The 19623-nt window shown below is 42.7% G+C and overlaps 1 protein-coding gene and 1 pseudogene across 1 annotated transcript in view; both read left to right on the top strand.

Annotated features, from left to right (window-relative positions):
* LOC145269854 (lactosylceramide 1,3-N-acetyl-beta-D-glucosaminyltransferase B-like) overlaps positions 1 to 19623 on the top strand; it is a 321009-nt gene that overhangs the window by 43247 nt on the left and 258139 nt on the right. The window lies entirely within an intron of this gene.
* Positions 15005 to 15135, top strand: LOC145269927 (U2 spliceosomal RNA; annotated as a pseudogene).

Consider the following 19623-nt stretch of genomic DNA (forward strand, 5'->3'; position numbering starts at 1 on the left):
CAGTAAACACAAAATTGTTTCCATATATATTTATGCATACGTATATACTTTTGTTTAATCTATAAAAGTGGAAGTGTCTGTATGTCTGTGTGTATATTTTTCTACGCAATAACTCAGTCAATTTTCAGTTTACAGACTCGAAATTTGATATACAGGGTACTGAGATCTGGGAAAATCTTTGTAATCCGTTTTCGGCCAGATATTTGGCTGTTAAAGGATCAAAGTTCAACGATTTGACCTTTGAGAACTCTACAAAACTCCTCCGACAATTTTGGGTCTCAACACTTGAAATGTTAGATATAGGTTCCTTGGACATGGATCAAACTTAATAACTTGATTTGAGCTTAAAACAATAAATGTTAAGGGGTCATAATAGGAGTCAAAGTTAAAAAAAATTGACCGCTTTTTATGCTCAACATACACATCCAAACACCCGGGCAACGCCAGGCTGAAATGCTAGTATATATATATATATATATATATATATATATATATATATATATATATAAGGGAAACAGATGCAAGAAACAGGTTTAGTTTAATCTGCGGTTTAGCAAGCATATCCAAAACAATATCCCTAAGGAATTTTACAGAATAATTGATAAAAATTTCCCACCTGAGCATAGATTAAACAAAATAATAGGAACTCAGTAAAACTATCTTTTTTCACCTCCGCCAACTTATCCAATAATTATAATAAGCTCTAATAACAGGAAAATAAGCAAAATCAAGAATAATAATCAGTCAGTTTCAGATGAACAGGTTTTAGAGAGAAAATGTAATTTCAGAATACCTAGCAATTGTCCGCTATGTGGCAAATGCTTAACCTCAGAAATAGTGTACAAATGTGAGACTTAGGTTGATAATATTAAGAAGGTATTGGAGCCACGGGGTTGCGTCTTTAAGGAAAGATTCAGAAACCATGTTGTATCTTTTAATGAAGAAATATTAAATAAAAGGTTGGATGCATAGGAGTAGCTGAGAGAAAAAAATTAGGTAAATATTCAGATACGTTACAACAGAACACCGACCAATCTAATTTGGTTTTTTAGGGGTAATCGAGGTCGCTGACAACGAATCTGATACTCAAACTGGGGCAAATTTACCGTTTGCATGGTATTAACCCCTGAACCCACGAACTACTTTCCGCCATTTTACAGCTTCCATTTACGCTACGCGTATGCGCGCGGCAGCATAAACGATGGCTTGCTTCACCTAGCAAAGTGCCTTCTCACATGGCGTACCAATCTTCTGCGGAAAATTTAAAATTAGATGAAAAAGAAATAAAGCAAGAAAAGAAAAGCACACCAAGTTGTGGGGGTGGGGGGGATGTAATTTAATTTAATTTTTTTTTTTGCCAGAACATAGAATTTTCTAATTTTCAAAAATACATTATCGCACTTTTTGGGTGGAAAATTTAAAATTAGCTGAAAAAGAAATAAAACAAGAAAAGGAAAGCACTCCAAGTTGAGGAGAGAGAGGGGGGGGTAATTTAATTGCAAATGTGAGACTTAGGCTGATAATATTAAGAAGGTATATCTTGGAGCCACGGGGTGCATCTTTAAGGAAAGATTCAGAAACCATGTTGTATCTTTCAAAAATGAACCGGGGGAATGAAACTAATAGAGAAGGTGTTAATGATAGATGGTACAAGAATTATAATTAGAAATAAAAAGAGGAATACAACTGCATTAGGTGATTGGGTCAGGGAACTTCATAGAAACAAAAAAGATTTTGAATTGAAATGGTCAATAGTCGATAAGGGTAGTAGGTAAAGACCTGGGAAATCAAAAAGGTGCAATCTGTGTTTACTGGAAGCCTTCTAACGAAGACATATTAAATAAAAGGTTGGATGCTATACAGGGATGTTTTCATAGGAATAGATTTTTGCAATCATGTCTAAAACGTAGCTGAGAGAAAAAAAACGATTCTTGTGAAAAGAAAGGTTTTTGAGTGTAAGGCCAGAGTTAAAATGGAGTTAAATGGCTAATAATTGAGTAAATTAGATGTGATAAATGATTCAAATTTAGCAAGAAAATCTGGAATCTAATATTCTACACTAGGAACACATTTTTAGAAATAAAGACAATGGATTATTAGATAAGAAATTTAGATCTATAATAAGGATTAACAAAGATTAGCAATATTGTTTCAAAACTGGGAATACAATTTTAGTCATATTAATGGTGAAATAGATGATACTGTTTCTAGATATAATAGCTTAACAAAAATTAGCAATATGAATTCAACAACAAAAACAATATTAGTAATTAAAGAATGGGGATTAATTGATACTGTTTTCAGATCAGTAAAACTTGAAAAATCATAGCTTGTTAAATAATACTCTTGATCTAAACGATTAAATAAAAAAAAATAAAATAAAACAAGGTGACCCCTGCTTTCATTGGAGTAAAACGTACATATATTTATTATTAGAATAGTTATTATTATTAATATTAATAATTTAAGAATTTCATTGTCGAATTGATATTATTTGAATTAAAGCCATACATAACCTCAGGTTGGATGACAAACGTAGGTTAATTTGGTAATAAAATCAGTATCATGTTTAAGATATGCATTACAAACTTATATTTTGAATAGGTTAGCCTAGTTTTAATTGGTTTTATTAAACTAATAAATAAATCATAAATGCATATTAGGAATTTGCCAAACTTAGAACCCCGCGTAGACATTAATATATCGAACGGCTTGGTCAACGTTATGGATACATATTAGGATTTTGGAAACTTATAATTCAACAAAATCTTTAAAATTTCGAACGTACAGAGTTACCTCCCATTCAATCTCTAAAATATCCGGTAATCGTAAATCTTAATAGATAGGAACGAAAGAAAATAAAAAATAAAAAATAAATTTTAATCCTTAATTTTAAATGAAGAATGAAACTGCACTGAATATAGAGTAATGTTAAACTTTTTTTTAGTCGCATGCAAGCGACTCTAATAGTCACTCTGTCGGTCCGTTGGTCCGTCCGTCGGTTGGTCTGTCAGTCTGTCGATCTGTCTGTAACTCTTTTTACTTAAGATCAAAGGTCTGTTGTTAATAGATGCTTTCTTAGCTATTTAAGCTTTTCTTGGGCTTTTGGCTAAGATCAAAGTCTGGTATCTGTTCTCCCAGCTACCTCATTTTTTATTTTTTTGAAGAGGTCCGCCACTTGACTCCACCAGTCAAGTTTAAGGCTTTCACTTTGGTCACTTTTGTGACTTTACTAACCTTTGTTAGTGGGACCGACCCCCTCTTTTGGGAGTCTGGACCCTTTTCGCTCCCCCAGGACCGACGCCATTGTGTGGTAGTCTGGACCCGAAACCGATCCCTTCTTTGGGAGTTTGCTGTTTTCGGGACCGACAACACTTTCTTTGGTAGACGCAACCTAGTCGGGTTAGCTTTAGTTTGTTGGGTACTTCGTTTCCTCCTCTCCTCTGAGGTTGAAATGGTCTATTCTCTCCTCTCTTAATTGCCTGAGCAGCACTCTGACCTGCCAGGACTAATCTTTGTCTTCCTTCGCTACTCTCCCAGTGGATTGAGCAGACCGGGCTCTCTTTTTCGCTTCCTTGGGGTTGTTTGCGGGCAGCGTGACATGGGTAGGGCGGGTGTTTTGTTTCTGCTCCCCTCTCTGGGCAGTGATGTCTATCCCCTGTCTCTTAATTGTGACGCGGCACTCTGAACTGCTAGCACCCACTGCGCCTTCCTTCCCTGCTCTCACCCCTTGCAGGGGATCTGAGCTGACTAATCTGACATCCCCGTGAGGGGAGGTCAATCCACTTTATCTCTTCTGACCCCCCACTCCCCCCCCCCCCCATTTCCCTGCATTTTCTTTTCTCCCCGCTACACTTTGGTCTACGTCAGTGGCCGGTGCAGTTTTGTTTGCACGATGCCGGGAAACATCGCCCCCACTCGAGTACTTCCCATTGGATGGAGCACCCACCACAAATGAAGTAGAGGAGAAGAAGGCCAAGGTAGGGCCGCAGCCCACAGCAACCCAGACAGGTCCAACATCAGGAGGGCAACCAGTCCCACCCCCGGCTCCCCACGAGGGCCACTCCCCAAACCGTGGAGTCAAAGAAGCGACTGACGAGGAAACGAGGTGCAATCAGGGTGGTACACATCTTGCGACACCCCTTCCACCTCAATCCTCGTCGATCGGAGATAGCACTCCCACTCAGGCTCCCCAAGAGGACCATTCCCAGATGGAAGCTTCCATGCCTGTGGCGGATGAGGGAACGAGGTACCACTCAAGTGATTCACAACTCGTGGCACCCTTTGAACCTCAATCCTCATTTGCCGATGGCAACCAAGTCGCCCCAGCTCCCCAAGAGGGCAACCCTAATGAGAAAAAGATTAAGAAGAACGAGGAGACAGCAAAAGCAGCTGGAAAACCACAGCCAGTGGCAATCATAGCTCCGCAGATGCTAGCCACCTCAAACTACCCACCGACTCCCCCCAGAGAGGATCCCCCATCCGCGAAAGAGGAGGAGGAAAGTCGAGTCACTATGAGAACCAGGAAGCTAATACAAGAAACGTTAGCTTCCCTTAAAATTCTCAGAGGGGAAATGAACGACCCGCACCCAAAGGCAACGCTCCAGAAGGAAAGCAGAACTGGAAGAAGCGGTGCCTCATCACCAACTGGAGGAGCTCCAACTCCAGAAAATTAAACATCCAAGGAGAAAACTTCCACGGAGCATCCTCCCAAAGGTGACTCTGCAACAAAGAAGAAGAGAGGTGGCCAGGGAGCTGGACAAAGCCAGGAAGCAACGTTTGACGCTGACTGGCCGACTCTGACCCCTAACAAAGCCAAAACTACGCCTCAAACTCAACGACAGGCAGTGCCAGTGCCAGCAGCTCCACGTCCAGGGCCATCCAACTCACCACAAGAGCTGGAAACAGCGTGGGGCCCAAAAACGCAGCAAGACCAACTGACTCCAGAGGGTTACAGAGAGCTCTTTAACTCCACCTACAAGGACTATATGGTGGGCAACATTGTCAAACCCCTCCCAGGACAAATCGAGAAGTTGGAGAAAAGAGTTCTCTCCCTGACCACGTCTGACCTAAAGACCAGAAGCCTGACAGGAGTCGATAAGGACAGCATGGTGACACTCCTCCTAGAGCTTTACATTCTAGCCAGTTACATCTGCAGGAGGAGCTATGCCACGTGGGATGTGCTGCTCCCCAGCCCAGAAGACGCGATAAGGCTAACAAAAACCGACCACCAGGGAAAGAGGATTAGACTCCAACCAGAGTATCTCAATAAGAGGAGAATGAACGTCACCATGCTGAATGTCCCGGTCTTCATGGGAGCCCGGCAGGTCGGGGCTATACTAAGCCAGTATGGAGACGTGGAATCCATCACGCCTGTCTGCGGTCAATGGAATGTGATAACCGGAGATCATAAGGTCAAGATGGTCCTGGACAAAACCGAATTCGATAAAATCCTTGCAATGATGAAATTCGACGAGTGGACGATGACCATCATTGTGGAGGGCAGGAGGCCCCAATGTTGGCACTGCCAAAAACAAGGGCACATGGCTAAGGACTGCCCTAAAAGACTCCCGACCACAGCAACTCCCAAATCACAAGGGATGGCCCCTACCAAAGAACCAACCCAAACCCCGGCTGCTGCAGCCCCACCAACAACTTCTACTACAGCTGAACCGGGACAAGCAGCAGAGGCTGGTTAGTCAATGGTCACCAAGAAGGGCAGATGCCCCAAAGGCATGCCCAAGCAAACAGTGACCCAAGACGAGCCAGAGCAAACTCCCATGGACATCCCAGTGCCCTCTTTCTCGAACAAGAGGAAACTTCAAGACTCGGAGGAAGAGAACGCGTTGGAAGAAGAGACAGCAGCATCAGCAGTAGTGGAAACATCAGAAGCAGCAGAGACGGCAGAGACGAATACAAAGAGGAGAAAGAGTAGGAAGACAAAAGGAAGCACCCCCACCTCGAAATTCAATGTTTCAAATGCCGAGGCTGATCTCCCTTCAACCCCAACCCCCAAACAGCCAGAGCAACAACCCCCCTCCATCCCCGAACCCCCAAGGACTCTAGCACGTAACCCATCCACAGAAAGGACAAATGACGCCCTCAAAAAAGCAACACCCCCAGCACCAAACACTCCTACACCAGACACTCCAACCCCCACTTCCTCTTTCCCTACTCCTCCTCCCCCTGCTAAAGAGAAACCAACCCCAACCACAACTGTCCACACGGAGTGGACAAAAAGACTCCCCTTCCTTCCAGGAGGAAGGATATGTGAGACGGGCCCTCTGCAGGCAACACCAGAGCTGAAAGGCCAGCAGAAGGTCCGTTACAACCAACTAAGGAATTTTACCTATGTCGGTGGGGACAATATCACCGATCCCACCAACTTCAAAGACGCTCACTTGTTGACCACATTTGTTAGGGTCAACAAGGATTCCAGGACAGAGGCTCTCTGGGCCATGATAGATACTGCAAAGGATGCAATCCCGGGCCAGCAGCTGGTGGACACGGAGCATCCTTCGCTGAACAATTTATTTTACAAATGTGAGGGCAGAGTCCCGTTTTACATCCACTCCTCTTTTTACGGGGCACTCAAACTAACCTTTCCCCTGGACGTGGGAAGCGTTGCCAAGAATGGATCACCCTCAGCTGAATTACTGACCGGAAGCCTTGGATAAGCCATGTCCTCACCTCCGAGGATTTCAGGCCCGTGTGTGACACTGAATAAGGTAGGTGACCATTGCTTTAAACTTGACTACTTATTATGTGAGGGGCCTCAGATGTTGAAGCAAGTCCGCACGCATGCTGAGAGATCTGGTGTCCTTCAAGGTAGATATTGCCGCTATACAGGAGACCCACTTTATTTGTGATGGGGATTGTCAGGTGCTGGTGAACGATTACGATGTTTACTCAGCATATGGCAATACCTATAGTCGTGGAATCTCCTTGCTAGTAAATCGCACCCTATCAGCATCGGTGAATGTTGTTCACGTGGACGGGAATGGGCAGCCGATTGTCATCAATGTTGCGGTTAATAGCAATGTGTTTCGGATAGTCGTAGTTTACGTGCCTAATTCCGCTGTGGAGAGGGCTTCCTTCTTTCGACAGGTGGAGGGTTTTATAGATGATCCAGAGAGGGTAGTCTTAATGGGTGATTGGAATGCCATCCTTGATCCCAAGATAGATAAGGTCGGGGGGACTAGCGGGTCGGTGTGGTGCGACAGCAGTCTGTCTGACCTGCATTACCCGGGGCGGGAGATGTGGACGTTGCATCCTAATACGCTGTTAGTTAGAAGAGGCGAAGTAGATTTCGTATCTTGCCCCATATTCCCCTTTTTAGGACACTCAGACCATAAACTAGTTATGGCTAGTCTGAACTTGAGCTATAGGCCTAGACTGGCCGGATACTGGAAGTTCAACAGCACCTTTTTGGAGCTGGAGGACTACCGGTTGAAGGTTACAGAGATAATCCAACGGGCATTAGTGGGGGCGGTTACTGAGAGTAAGTGGTGGGTTAGTCTCAAGGCTAAGATTAGATTCTTCTCGGTCCAGTACAGCCAACGCCTCGCACTAGATAAGGCTAAGGCCAAGAAGCATATAGAGAATAGGCTGACCCAGGTGGTAGGGGGGGGGACCCCCTAGAGATAGCGCTAGTTAAACAAGACCTCAATCGCTTGGTTAACGAGTGGTACGAGGGCCAGATAGTTAGGGCTAGGCTAATGAAAGTCTTGAACGAGGCTGTTAATGTAGACGCTGTTGAACGTTAGGCTGCTCTAAGGCGTGGCTCGGATGGGTACATTCGTAAAGTAAACGACCTAGAAGGGCACGCCCTCATGTCGACGCAAGAGATTTGCGAGGGGTTTTGAAAGCATCTATTGGAGTGCTTCACCCAACTACCCAGACTTGGGGTTAAAGAGTTTGGCAGCTATTTGGCTGACTCGCCCCGCCTCATGCTGTGATGGTCTTGTCGCGGAACATGAGATCATTACTGCGTTGAAGCAGGTCGGCTGCAACAAGTCCCCGGGGCTTGATGGTCTACCCTATGAATTCTACTTGAGGCTGTCGCCCATTTTGGTCCCTATTCTGAAGGATATGTTCAACCATTCGTTTGTTCAGGGTTCCATCCCTGGACAGGTGACCAAGGGAGTGATCACATTGCTGAGGAAATATCAACGGCATGGTGGGGAGGAAGATTTAGATGATTTCAGGGCCTTGACTCTACTAAAGATTTTAGCCAAGGTTCTTGCGAATCGGTTGCAGGTTGTCATCACTGACTTGATCGATCCAGACCAGAGCTATGCTATGAAGGGGAGATCGATTCAGGACAATCTGTTACGTTGTCGTATCATAAGGGATATGAGTGCTGGTTGCGTCATCTCTAATAATGGATTAGAAGAGATGACGTGTTATATTATATATTTATATTGTATCATGAAGGGAATCGTGTGTGAGTGACATGTATTTTCATAACCTACCTCTGCTTCTTCGATGTTGGACCATCTGGAATTTCTCGTCCTGGAGGGAGACTTGATACCTGTTTTTGGATGAAGATTCAATCACTCCAAGACAAGGAATTAGTTCTATAGTTTATTTCACTTTTCCCAGATGTCCTGCAGAAGGTGGAAAGTGAAATCGGCCTGTGTGGGTTCTTCTTCTACACACGTCAACGTTCGTCCCCCCCCCCAGTGACGAGGAGGAGACAACGGGAAGCCGTCCGTTGTCTTCTGAGTCCAAATCAAAGCTCAACGATTCAGCTAACCTGATCACATGACTCACACGCAATCAAATCAGCTGATCTTTTACTTCCGGCCAATGTGTCTACAATATAACTCACCTCTTCCCCTCTCTCTCTCTCTCTCTCTCTCTCTCTCTCTCTATTCTTTAACAAATCTTCATCTGATACGCACGATCATAAAGAGGACAGAAGATGACGCAGAGGCTGCGCTGATCAGTTTGGATCAGTCCAAGGCTTTCGATAGGGTGGACCATAGGTTCCTGGGATGTGTGCTGGAGGCTGCTGGATTTAATCCGGACTTCCGCAAGTGGATCTCTGTACTGTATGACAGGCCGACGGTAGCGGTGCAGATCAACGGTAAGCTGTCGGAGTCTTTTGCCATCTCCCGGTTGGTGTGACAGGTTTGTCCGCTGTCGCCTCTTTTGTACATCCTCCTTCGCAAGTTAAGGGACGAGGTGACTACACCAGTCCTGCGTGGGATAGCTCTTGATGGAGGCACACGAGCCAGGGTTTCCGCATTCGCCGATGACGTCACCATGTTCGCGTCTTGCCCCACGGACATTCAAGTGGTCACCGAGGTGCTCGCTCGATACGAAGAAGTTACGGGGGCCATCTTCAATCGCAGTAAGTCGGTGGGTCTGCGGTTGGATGCCTTGACCGGAGTAAATTTGCTTCCAGCCATTTTCAGTTGGACCGACAGCCCGGTCCGGATCCTTGGTGTGTGGTTCAGACCGGGTTTCCAGCTGAAGAAAAACTGGTCGGAAGTAGAGGCCAAGGTTGAATCCTCTGTTAAGACTTGGGTTCGAAGGAAATTGTCCTTGAAGGGTCAGGCGGAGGCGTGTGCTACATATGTCTTTCCGCTCATCCTTTACCATCTGTCTGTACTTCCCCTCCCTGCAAAACAACAAATCAGCTTACAGAAGCACCTCGACACACTCTTGTGGAACGAGGGTAAGCATTGTTTGCAGAGAAGTCTGTGTTTGAAATTCGAGCGAGGGAGGCTTAGGACTGCCCGATCTCCTGTGTCATAAGCACGCAGAGAGGTTGGCCTTCCTGAGCCGTTCGCTGTACGTAGATGTTCCATGGGTCACCGCAGTTGAAAGCTCATTTTCCAATCTCACACCTGACCCCTCGGTCGAAGCATGGCGGAGACCAAGGGGGGAACAAACATTCTACACTGAATGCCGGTCCACACTTAGAGCATTGCCGGGGACCAGTGTCCTCGAACAGTCTAGGAACAGGCTTTATCGGGAGCTAGTGAGACGTAGCAAAAAGGAACCGCTAGTGAAATGGACGGGGATGTCGTTGGAGGAGGTCCGCTCCCAGTAGAGTTGGGCGCCAGGACGGGACTTTCTTAAAAATTCGGAATTTTCCCTTACCTGGCGAATGCACTGCCCCTCCTTGAGGAACTCAACCTTTACAATGAAGAAACCCGGGTCTACTGCCTGCGCTGCGACGAAGACATGAGAGAAACAGCCAGTCATGCTTTTTCCGCTGCAGCAGGCTTAAGACCCTCCTAGGGTACGTCAACGAGGTAATGGCTCACATCGATGCCAAGTGCTGGCATATACTCGATGAATCATATTTTGTGGAGAACATTGATCTGCCGCTGCCTAGGGAGAAAAGAATGATTTTTCTAGCAATACTAGCAGTAGTGAGGATGGTCATATGGATCACACACCTCAAGCGAGTCCGCGAAGGGATATCTGTTCCGGATCGGGATCTGATCGTTTAATTTAAACATCTGCTTAAAGTAAAGATCAGATGTGATTGGAAGAGGTTGCCTCGAGTGGCCTTTGACAAGAGGTGGGTGCATGACGCTAGCTTGTGCATCCGACGAGGTGCCAAATTTGAATTCGTTTTACAACCATAGGCATGGCACATGCGGTACTGGGTCCTACGGAGCCCATCCCGCTAGGTTAGACAAATAAGAAGTAAAGAGACTCTTGACTAGTGGTACAAATGAGATCCTGTCCCCTGATTGCTTATTTTTTGGCACTAAAGAACCTTCCGAGGCTCCCCCCTCCCTATCTTTTTGTTTTATCACCCCCTGGTCAACCCCTACTCGAAGGTCGCTGCCTAATATATTCCCCCTTTTTTGTTTTTAACAATCTATTTATTTTACTCCCTACACCCGATATGAATTCTTCCCAATCCCCATTCGGGATCTCCCCGCTTGTTTTCGGTGCCTCGGAAAACAGTAGGCGATCTAACTACTTAGATTAGCTTAGGGAGGGACCTTACTAACAATGCACTAATTTTATTTTTTGTACATATTTTCTAGATTTCCCACTCCCCAACACGAACTGTTTTTCTTCCAAATTCAAGAACTTTTTATTTTTTCCAATGAATTGAACTTTTTTCACACACACACACACACACACACACACACACACACACACACACACACACACACACACACACACACACACACACACACACAGGGTTTTCATTAGTTAGCTTTAGATTCCACAGAGTGAATGAGGTATTGTGGTAAATGTTGCCAGTCAAGAATAAAGTCGCCAAAGACTCCAATTTTTACTTTACTTACAAAGACCCTGCAACACTCCCCTCCCCAGATCTTATAGGGCCTTGTGCCTAAATTTGTTTTGTCTTTTGGAGATTTTACTTTTTTAAATGTTTTAATTTTATATTGGAATTTTTTTAATTGTAATTTTTTCTTTAAACGAAATAAATTAAATATCAAGATCAAAGTGTAGTATCTGCTCTCCAAGCTACCTCATTTTTAATTTTTTTCAAGAGGTCCGCCACTTGACTCCACCAGTCAAGTTTAAGGCTTTCACTTTGATCACTTTTGTGACTTTACTAACCTTTGTTAGTGGGACCGACCCCCTCTTTTGGGAGTCTGGACCCTTTTCGCTCCCCCGGGACCGACGTCATTGTGTGGTAGTCTAGACCCGAAAACCAATCCCTTCTTTGGGAGTTTGCTGTTTTCGGGACCGACAACACTTTCTTTGGTAGACGTGACCTGGTAGGATAAGCTTAAAATTTTTTCTTTTGGGTACTTCATTTCTTCCTCCCCTCTGAGGTTGAAATGGTCTACTTTCTCCCCTCTTAATTGCCTGTGCAGCACTCTGACCTGCCAGGCCCAATCTTTGTGTTCCTTCGCTGCTGTCCCAGTGGATTGAGGCGACCGGGTTCTCTTTCTCGCTTCCTTGGGGTTGTTTGTGGGTAGGGTGACGTGGGTAGGGCGGGTGTTTCGTTTCTGCTCCCCTCTCTGGGCAGAGATGTCTATCCCCCTCTCTCTCTTAATTGTGACGCGGCGCTCTGACACGCTAGCACCCACTGCGTCTTCCTTTGCTGCTCTCCTCATGCAAGCGGGGATCTGAGCTGACTAACCTGACATCTCCGTGAGGGGAGGTCAAACCACTTTTGCTTCTGACTAACCCACTCCCCTCCACCACCCCCATTTCCCTGCATTTTTCTTTTTCTCCCCGCTACACTTTAGTCCGCGTCAGCAGCCGGTGCAGTTCTTTTCACAATGCCAGGAAAAAAAACGTATACCACCCCAGATGCGTCACATCGCCCCCCCCCTCGAGTACTCCCCATCAGAGGGAGCACCCACTAAGAAGAATTAAGAGGAGTAGAAGGCCGCAGCCTGTGGCGACCCAGGTAGATCCAGCTACAGGAGGCAACCGATCCAGCCCCCGGCTCCCCAAAAGGGCCACTCCCCAGACGGGGGATTCAAGGAAGCAACGGACGAAAGAACAAGGTGCGATTTGGGTGGGACACATCCTGCGACACCTTTTCCACCTCAGTCCTCGTCGGTCGGAGAAAGCACTCCCGCCCAGGCTCCCTAAGAGGACAACCCCAAGATGAACGGGACCAGGAAGGTGGCTGACGAGGGAAAGAGGCACCTTTCTGGGGGACCACTCCCAACGAACCCCCCTCCACCTCAATCCTCGTCGGCTGGAGAAGACCCCACCACTCCTGCTCCCCATGAGGACAGCCTCCCGGCAGATGAACAGAGAGAAGTATCGAGATCCAAGGGAGACACCCCCACCCGCAAAAACAATATCCAACCAGCCGAGGCTGAACCCCCCCCCAAATCCCACTCCCCCAAATAGCCAGAGCAATTCCCTCCCTCCCTCCCTCCCCGAACCCTCAAGAACACTACCACGCAACCCATCCCTAGAAAGGTTGACCAACGACCCCAAAAAATCAACAACCCCAACACCAAACACCCCAACACCGACACCCTCTCCCCTACTCCCCCTGCACCCACACCTTCTCCAGGCAAGGAAAAAAACACCCGACCAATCCGCACGGAACGGACTAAAAGACTTCCCTTCCTTCCAGGATGAAGGATATGTAAGACGGGCCCTCTGCAGGCAACACCAGAGCTGAAAGGCCAGCAGAAGGTCCGTAATAACCAACTAAGGAACTTTACCTATGTCGGTGGGGACAATATCACCGATCCCACCAACTTCAAAGACGCTCACTTGTTGACCACATTTGTTAGGGTCAACAAGGATTCCAGGATGGAGGCTCTCTGGGCCATGATAGATGCTGCGAAGGATGCAATCCCGGGCTAGCAGCTGGTGGACACGGAGCATCCTTCGCTGAACAATTTATTTTACAAATGTGAGGGCAGAGTCCCTGTTTACATCCACTCCTCTTTTTACAGGGCACTCAAACTAACCTTTCCCCTGGACGTGGGAAGCGTTGCCAAGAATGGATCACCCTCAGCTGAATTACTGACCGAAAGCCTTGGATAAGCCACGTCCTCACCCCCGCGGATTTCAGGCCCGTGTGTGACACTGAATAAGGTAGGTGACCATTGCTTTAAACTTGGCTACTTATTATGTGAGGGGCCTCAGATGTCGAAGCAAGGCCGTGCACGTGCTGAGAGATCTGATGTCCCTCAAGGTAGATATTCCCACTATACAGGAGACCCATTTTATTTGTGACAGGGATTGTCAGGTGCTGATGGGCGACTACGATGTTTACTCAGCATATGGCAATACCTATAGTCGTGGAATCTCCTTGCTAGTAAATCGCACCCTATCGGTGTCGGTGAATGTTGTTCACGCAGCCGAGGGCGGGCGGGTGATTGTCGTCGATGTTGCCATTAATAGCAGTGTGTTTCGGATAGTCGTAGTTTATGCACCTAATTCCGCTGTGGAAAGGGCTTCCTTCTTTCGACAGGTGGAGGGTTTTATAGATGATCCAGAGAGGGTAGTCTTAATAGGTGATTGAAATGCCATCCTTGATCCCAAGATAGATAAGGTCGGGGGGGACTAGCGGGTCGGTGCGGTGTGACAGCAGTCTGTCTGACCTGATGGCTTCATGCGACCTGGTCGATAGATTTCGCATGGATCACCATGGGTGGGAGATGTGGACGTGGCATCCTAATGCGCCTTCCCATCCAAGTACTTACTTGGATCGGATGTTAATTAGAAGATGTAGATTTCTAATCTTGCCCCACGTTCCACTTTTTAGGACACTCAGACCATAAACTAGTTATGGCCAGTCTGAACTTGAGCTCTAGGCCTAAACTAGCCGGATACTGGAAGTTCAACCGCGCCTTGAGAAAGAAATACAAACTAACCCCCATTCCTTACCCACAAAATTTTTTCTCCATTTACCCCCCTCTAGAGGGCATCCCTACTTAGAGACTGACCCACAGAAGCGAGGTTCCTTTTACAAACCTAGTGGAACGGGCAGTCTATCAACTAGACGGGGTTGGGAGGGTCCTACTAATCACTTTTTTTTCTTCCTCCCCCACCCTCAACACAAATGAATTATTGTACCATTTTTATTGTTATCTTTTTTGTTTTTACACGTCAATAAAAAATGTTTTAAAAATTGGGAGTTAAGTAGGACGTCCCCCAGTATGAAAGGGTGAATGCGGTATTATGGTGAAAGAAGATACTAGCTGGGAGAAACTTTTGATGTTGTTTAGTTGTGGAGTGACAAGGATGACCAACGATCCCCACAATCCCCCCTTTTGAGTTGGCCATGTGCCTAAGTTTTTTGTTCAGTGTTGATTTTCAATGTATTTTTAACATGAATAAAGGATTTAATATCTCAAAGTGTAGTATCTGTCCCGGCAGATACTGCAAGCAAAGACCATATGTGGGGGCAACTCCACATGTGAGACCTTGGTCAATGTAGGGGCAACCCTTCATACCAATTGTCACAATCCAGCTCCCCTACTCCCCGGGGAGTTGGTCCCCATTTCCCCTTCACTCCTCACATTAAAAATCGTCTTTGTGCCTAATTTGCTCGGTGGGGGATCAAATAAATACCCTTTTTTTGGCCTTTTGGCCAAGATCAAAGTGTAGTATCTGTTCTTACTACATACTGTACTTATTGTGATATAAAGTGGGGGATCACTTTTATGTATTAATTTAATGTAAAATGATCCCCCACTTTACAACGAGTCAGTTTCAAAGCCATTCAAGTCATTCTCCAGATCATACAAGTTGTTTTTGAAGGATTCCAGTTATTTTTTAAGCATTCAAATCATTCTTAAGGTCATTCAATTCATTCTTAAGTTCATTAAAGTCATTCTAAATCATTTACTTTTTATTTATTTAAGTCATTTCAGCCCATTTTCGGTCATTTTAGTTTATCTTTAAGAATTTCATGTCAATCCTACATTCACGCATTCATTCATTACATGAGAGCACGTGACTAATGGCTATCGGAATTGTTCCTTTTGGAATAAGTTTTAAACAAAAACCGCTTTTTGAAACCGCACAAATAGGTTAGCCGATATTTTTTGTAAATAAACAAAGCAGATTCCAGATACGAAACTAACGTAGAATCGAAACAATATAGCTGAGGACTTAGTTGAAAAATAATTTAAATTAAATAAAGAAATTTAATTTAAGAAATCAATGAATAGTATTAGTAAAACACATTAAGTGAACATACCCTCTAAAATTTCGAACGTACAGAGTTACCTCCCTTTCAGCGTCTAAAATATCCGATAATCGTAAATCTTAATAGGTAGGAACAAAAGAACATAAAAAATTAAAAATTAATTTTAATCGTTAATTTTAAATGAAGAATGAGACTGCACTGAATATAGAGTAATGTTAAACTTTTTTTTTCCTTATGGAATGAGTTTTAAACAAAAACCGCCTTTTGAAATTGCACAAATAGATTAGCCGCTATTTTTGTAAATAAACAAAGCAGATTCCAGATACGAAACTAACATAGAATCGAAACAATATAGCTGAGGACTTAGTTGATTAATCCGGATTATAAAAAAGTAATAAAGAACGAAATAAAGAAATTTAATTTAAGAAATTAATGAATAGTATTAGTAAAACTTATTAAGTGAACATGAGTAATTAGTGGTAACGTTGTATCATAATTTGACAGACAATTTTTTTTAATAGAGATACGAAAATAGGTAAATATATAAATCTTTAAAAAACTTTGGAAGAATGAGATGTATAATATTTTCTCATGTGTTTTCCTTACAAGGGAAATGGATTCCATTTTGTTCATTATTAAAGTGTTTTTTTTTATTCTATAATGTCTGACGAAAGGCTGTTTTTTAAAAAATTTTCAAACGACATAATGTTTGAATTTGTCCAAATAGTCTTGAAACAATTGTAACTAATGATGAAATACACTATTTGTTGCTATCAACCCATTCTTTGATGTCTTGATTTTTGTTAAAACAATATATGAATTTTCAATAATTTTATTAGTATACAGTTTAAGTCATCTCTTTATGGCTTAAAATTTATTGGTATATGAACGATTACTGAATGTTCAATTATATAAACCCAGTAAAATTCGGAATACTATAAATAAGACTATATATATATATATATATGATTAGTTTTTTTGGAAAAAGAATTCCAGCAGAGTGCTCAATTAAAAGGAAAATCCAAATTTTAAGAGCGTACTTATATTTTGTGTACAGAAAGTTGTTAGTTGAGACAGGTCATTGGTACCGTCGGTTTCAAGCCCGATAATAAGGCCCGTTTAAGGTATCCTTATCGAGCTCTCTTCAGCCAATATTCGTCTTTTGAATATTGGCTGAAGAGAGCTCGATAAGGATACCTTAAACGGGCCTTATTATCGGGCTTGAAACCGACGGTACCAATGACCTGTCTCAACTAACAACTTTCTGTACACAAAATATATATATATATATATATATATATATATATATATATATATATATATTTCAATTTGTCTTAAATAAGCAGCAATTTGTTGCTACACAGTCATGGGCATGTTTCGGTCTTCTAGTATTTAGTAACTAGAGACCTCTTTAGGCAACAACGCTTATATTTGGAAGCGGAATTCTTAATGAAAAAGGAAAATCAACTTTCAGCAAAAGAATTTTTTTTTTCTTGAAGAAGTCGCTAGTTACTAAACACTAGAATACCGAAACATGCTCATGGCTGTGTAGCCACAAATGACTGCTTATGTAAAGACAAATTGAAAATATAACTTGCTCTACTTCCGTATTGAGCACTCTTGTATTAACCTCGTTATATTTCACTGGTTACCCTACATTTGAAAATTAGCAACCTCAGATATATATATATATATATATATATATATATATATATATGTATATATATATATATATAAATATATATATATATATATAAATATATATATATATATATATATATATATATATATATAAAGCTGAACGTCTGTGTGTGTGTCTCTGGTCACGAATAGGCTCCTATATGGTTGACTATTATAGAAAACTGATCACATAATGATGGAAGATATATCGAAACACAGGAATGGGTATGTTTGATCTGGCATAATGATGCTTCATTAAAATCGTCTGCATACGCGCCTGGTCCACAAAGTATGGAAATAAAAAAAAAAAAAAAAAAACGTTTACAAGTGTTTTTGATATAGATGTACATAATAATACATTGATAAGTATGTTTTAAATTAAATAGGGATGGTACAATGAAATTGTGGGGTCTGCGTTCGCGCCTGGCCTCCATAGAATGGAAATAGGCACAAACTTTAATAAAGACTTTTCATATCTATCTGCGTCAGTATATTTTGATAATTATGTTTCAGTTTGAAGAAATATGGTATAATAAAATTATGGGGTGTTGGTTTGCGCCTGACCTCCATAGAATGGAAATATGTCACAAAGTTTAACAAAGTTTTTTAATATAGATCAACAGAATATTGTGATAAGTGTTTCAGTGTGAACAGGTATGGTATAATAAATTATGGGGTTTATCTATCTTATTTTTACTTTCATCATATTTTGCTTTGGTTTTGATACTTCCAAATTCGAAGCTATCTCTTTACAACCCTTCCTTTTCATAACCTATCATACTTTCATAAATCAGAGTCCATTTTCTGTAGGCTATTTTTGAACCCAGTCAGCGACGGGTATTTTTGCTAGTATATATATATATATATATATATATATATATATATATATATATATATATATATATAAGTGAACGTGTGTCTGTGTCTGTGTCTGTGTGTCTGTGTACATTTTCCTATGCAATAACTCTGTCAATTTTAAGTCTACAGACTCGATATTTGATATACAGGGTACTGAGATTTGGGAAAATCTTTGTAATCCGTTCTCGGTCAGAAATTTCGCTGTTAAGGGGTCAAAGTTCAACGATTTGATCTATGACAACTCTACCAAACTCCTCCGCCAATTTTGGGTCTAAACACGTGAAACTTTAGATATAGGTTCCTTGAACATGGATCTAACTTAATAACCTGATTTGAGCCGGAAACAATAAATGTTAAAGGGTCATAATAGGGGGCGAAGTTTTAAAAAAATTGACCACTTTTTTTTTTTCTTAATATACAACCACGCTGGGCTGAAATGCTAGTATATCTATAAAAGTGAACATGTCTATGTGTGTGTGTGTGCGTAGGTGTGTGTGTGTGTGTGTGTGTGTGTGCGCAGGTGTGTGTGTGTGTGTGTGCGTAGGTGTGTGTCTGAGTACATTTCCCTACGCAATAACTCTGTCAATTTTCAGTTTAAAGACTCGAAATTTGATATACAGGGTACTGAGATTTGGGAAAATCTTTCTAGTCCGTTTTTGGCCAGAAATTTGGCTTTTAAGGGGTCAAAGTTCAACGATTTTATCTTTGATAACTCTACCAAACTCCTCCGTCAATTTTGGGTCTAAACACTTGAAATATTAGATGTAGGTTTCTTGCACATGGATCTAACTTAATAACTTGATTTGAGCCGAAAGTTAAGGGGTCAAAATAGGGGGCAAATTTTAAAAAAATTTGACCTCTGCGGTCTCTACCAAATTGCTCAGACAATTTCTGGTCTACATTTGACAAAATTTGTAATTTTACATAAAGGGTATTCAGAGATAGGGCAAACTTTTTAATCGATTTGGGTCGAAAATTTTAGCTACCAATATATAAACGTATGTATGTATGTTTGCATGTCTGCCTAAAACTTTCGATAGAGGCGACGGATTTTCACAATATCAATATCCTTTTTAAGGTCGACCCTTCAGACGACAAATACCGAAAAAAATTGGCCGAAAACATGAATTTCTTCACCCTCAACTGGGCACTTTTCTACTGGGACGGTCGCTTTTTTCGCCGATATTTTCGAAAATCATCCCCTCTTTTTGATTTCTAGCCTTAATTGAAACCTACGTCACTTCCTGTTTGGCGTTGGTCGTAACAGCAAAGACGTCACGTTTTTCCCCGTTCTTTACCTCCTTCACGGTATGGGTTCGAGCCTGCCTTCCTGCTACCACTTTCTTTTTGTTGCTCAGCACATACCTCCAAACACCCGGGCAACGCCGCCGGGCACTCATGCTAGTATATATATATATATATATATATATATATATATATATATATATATATATATATATATATATATATATATATATATATATATAATTGGCTCTGAT

Source organism: Euprymna scolopes, chromosome 45, assembly GCF_053919585.1.
Source record: "Euprymna scolopes isolate OS-2025 chromosome 45, ASM5391958v1, whole genome shotgun sequence".
NCBI lineage: Eukaryota > Metazoa > Mollusca > Cephalopoda > Sepiida > Sepiolidae > Euprymna > Euprymna scolopes.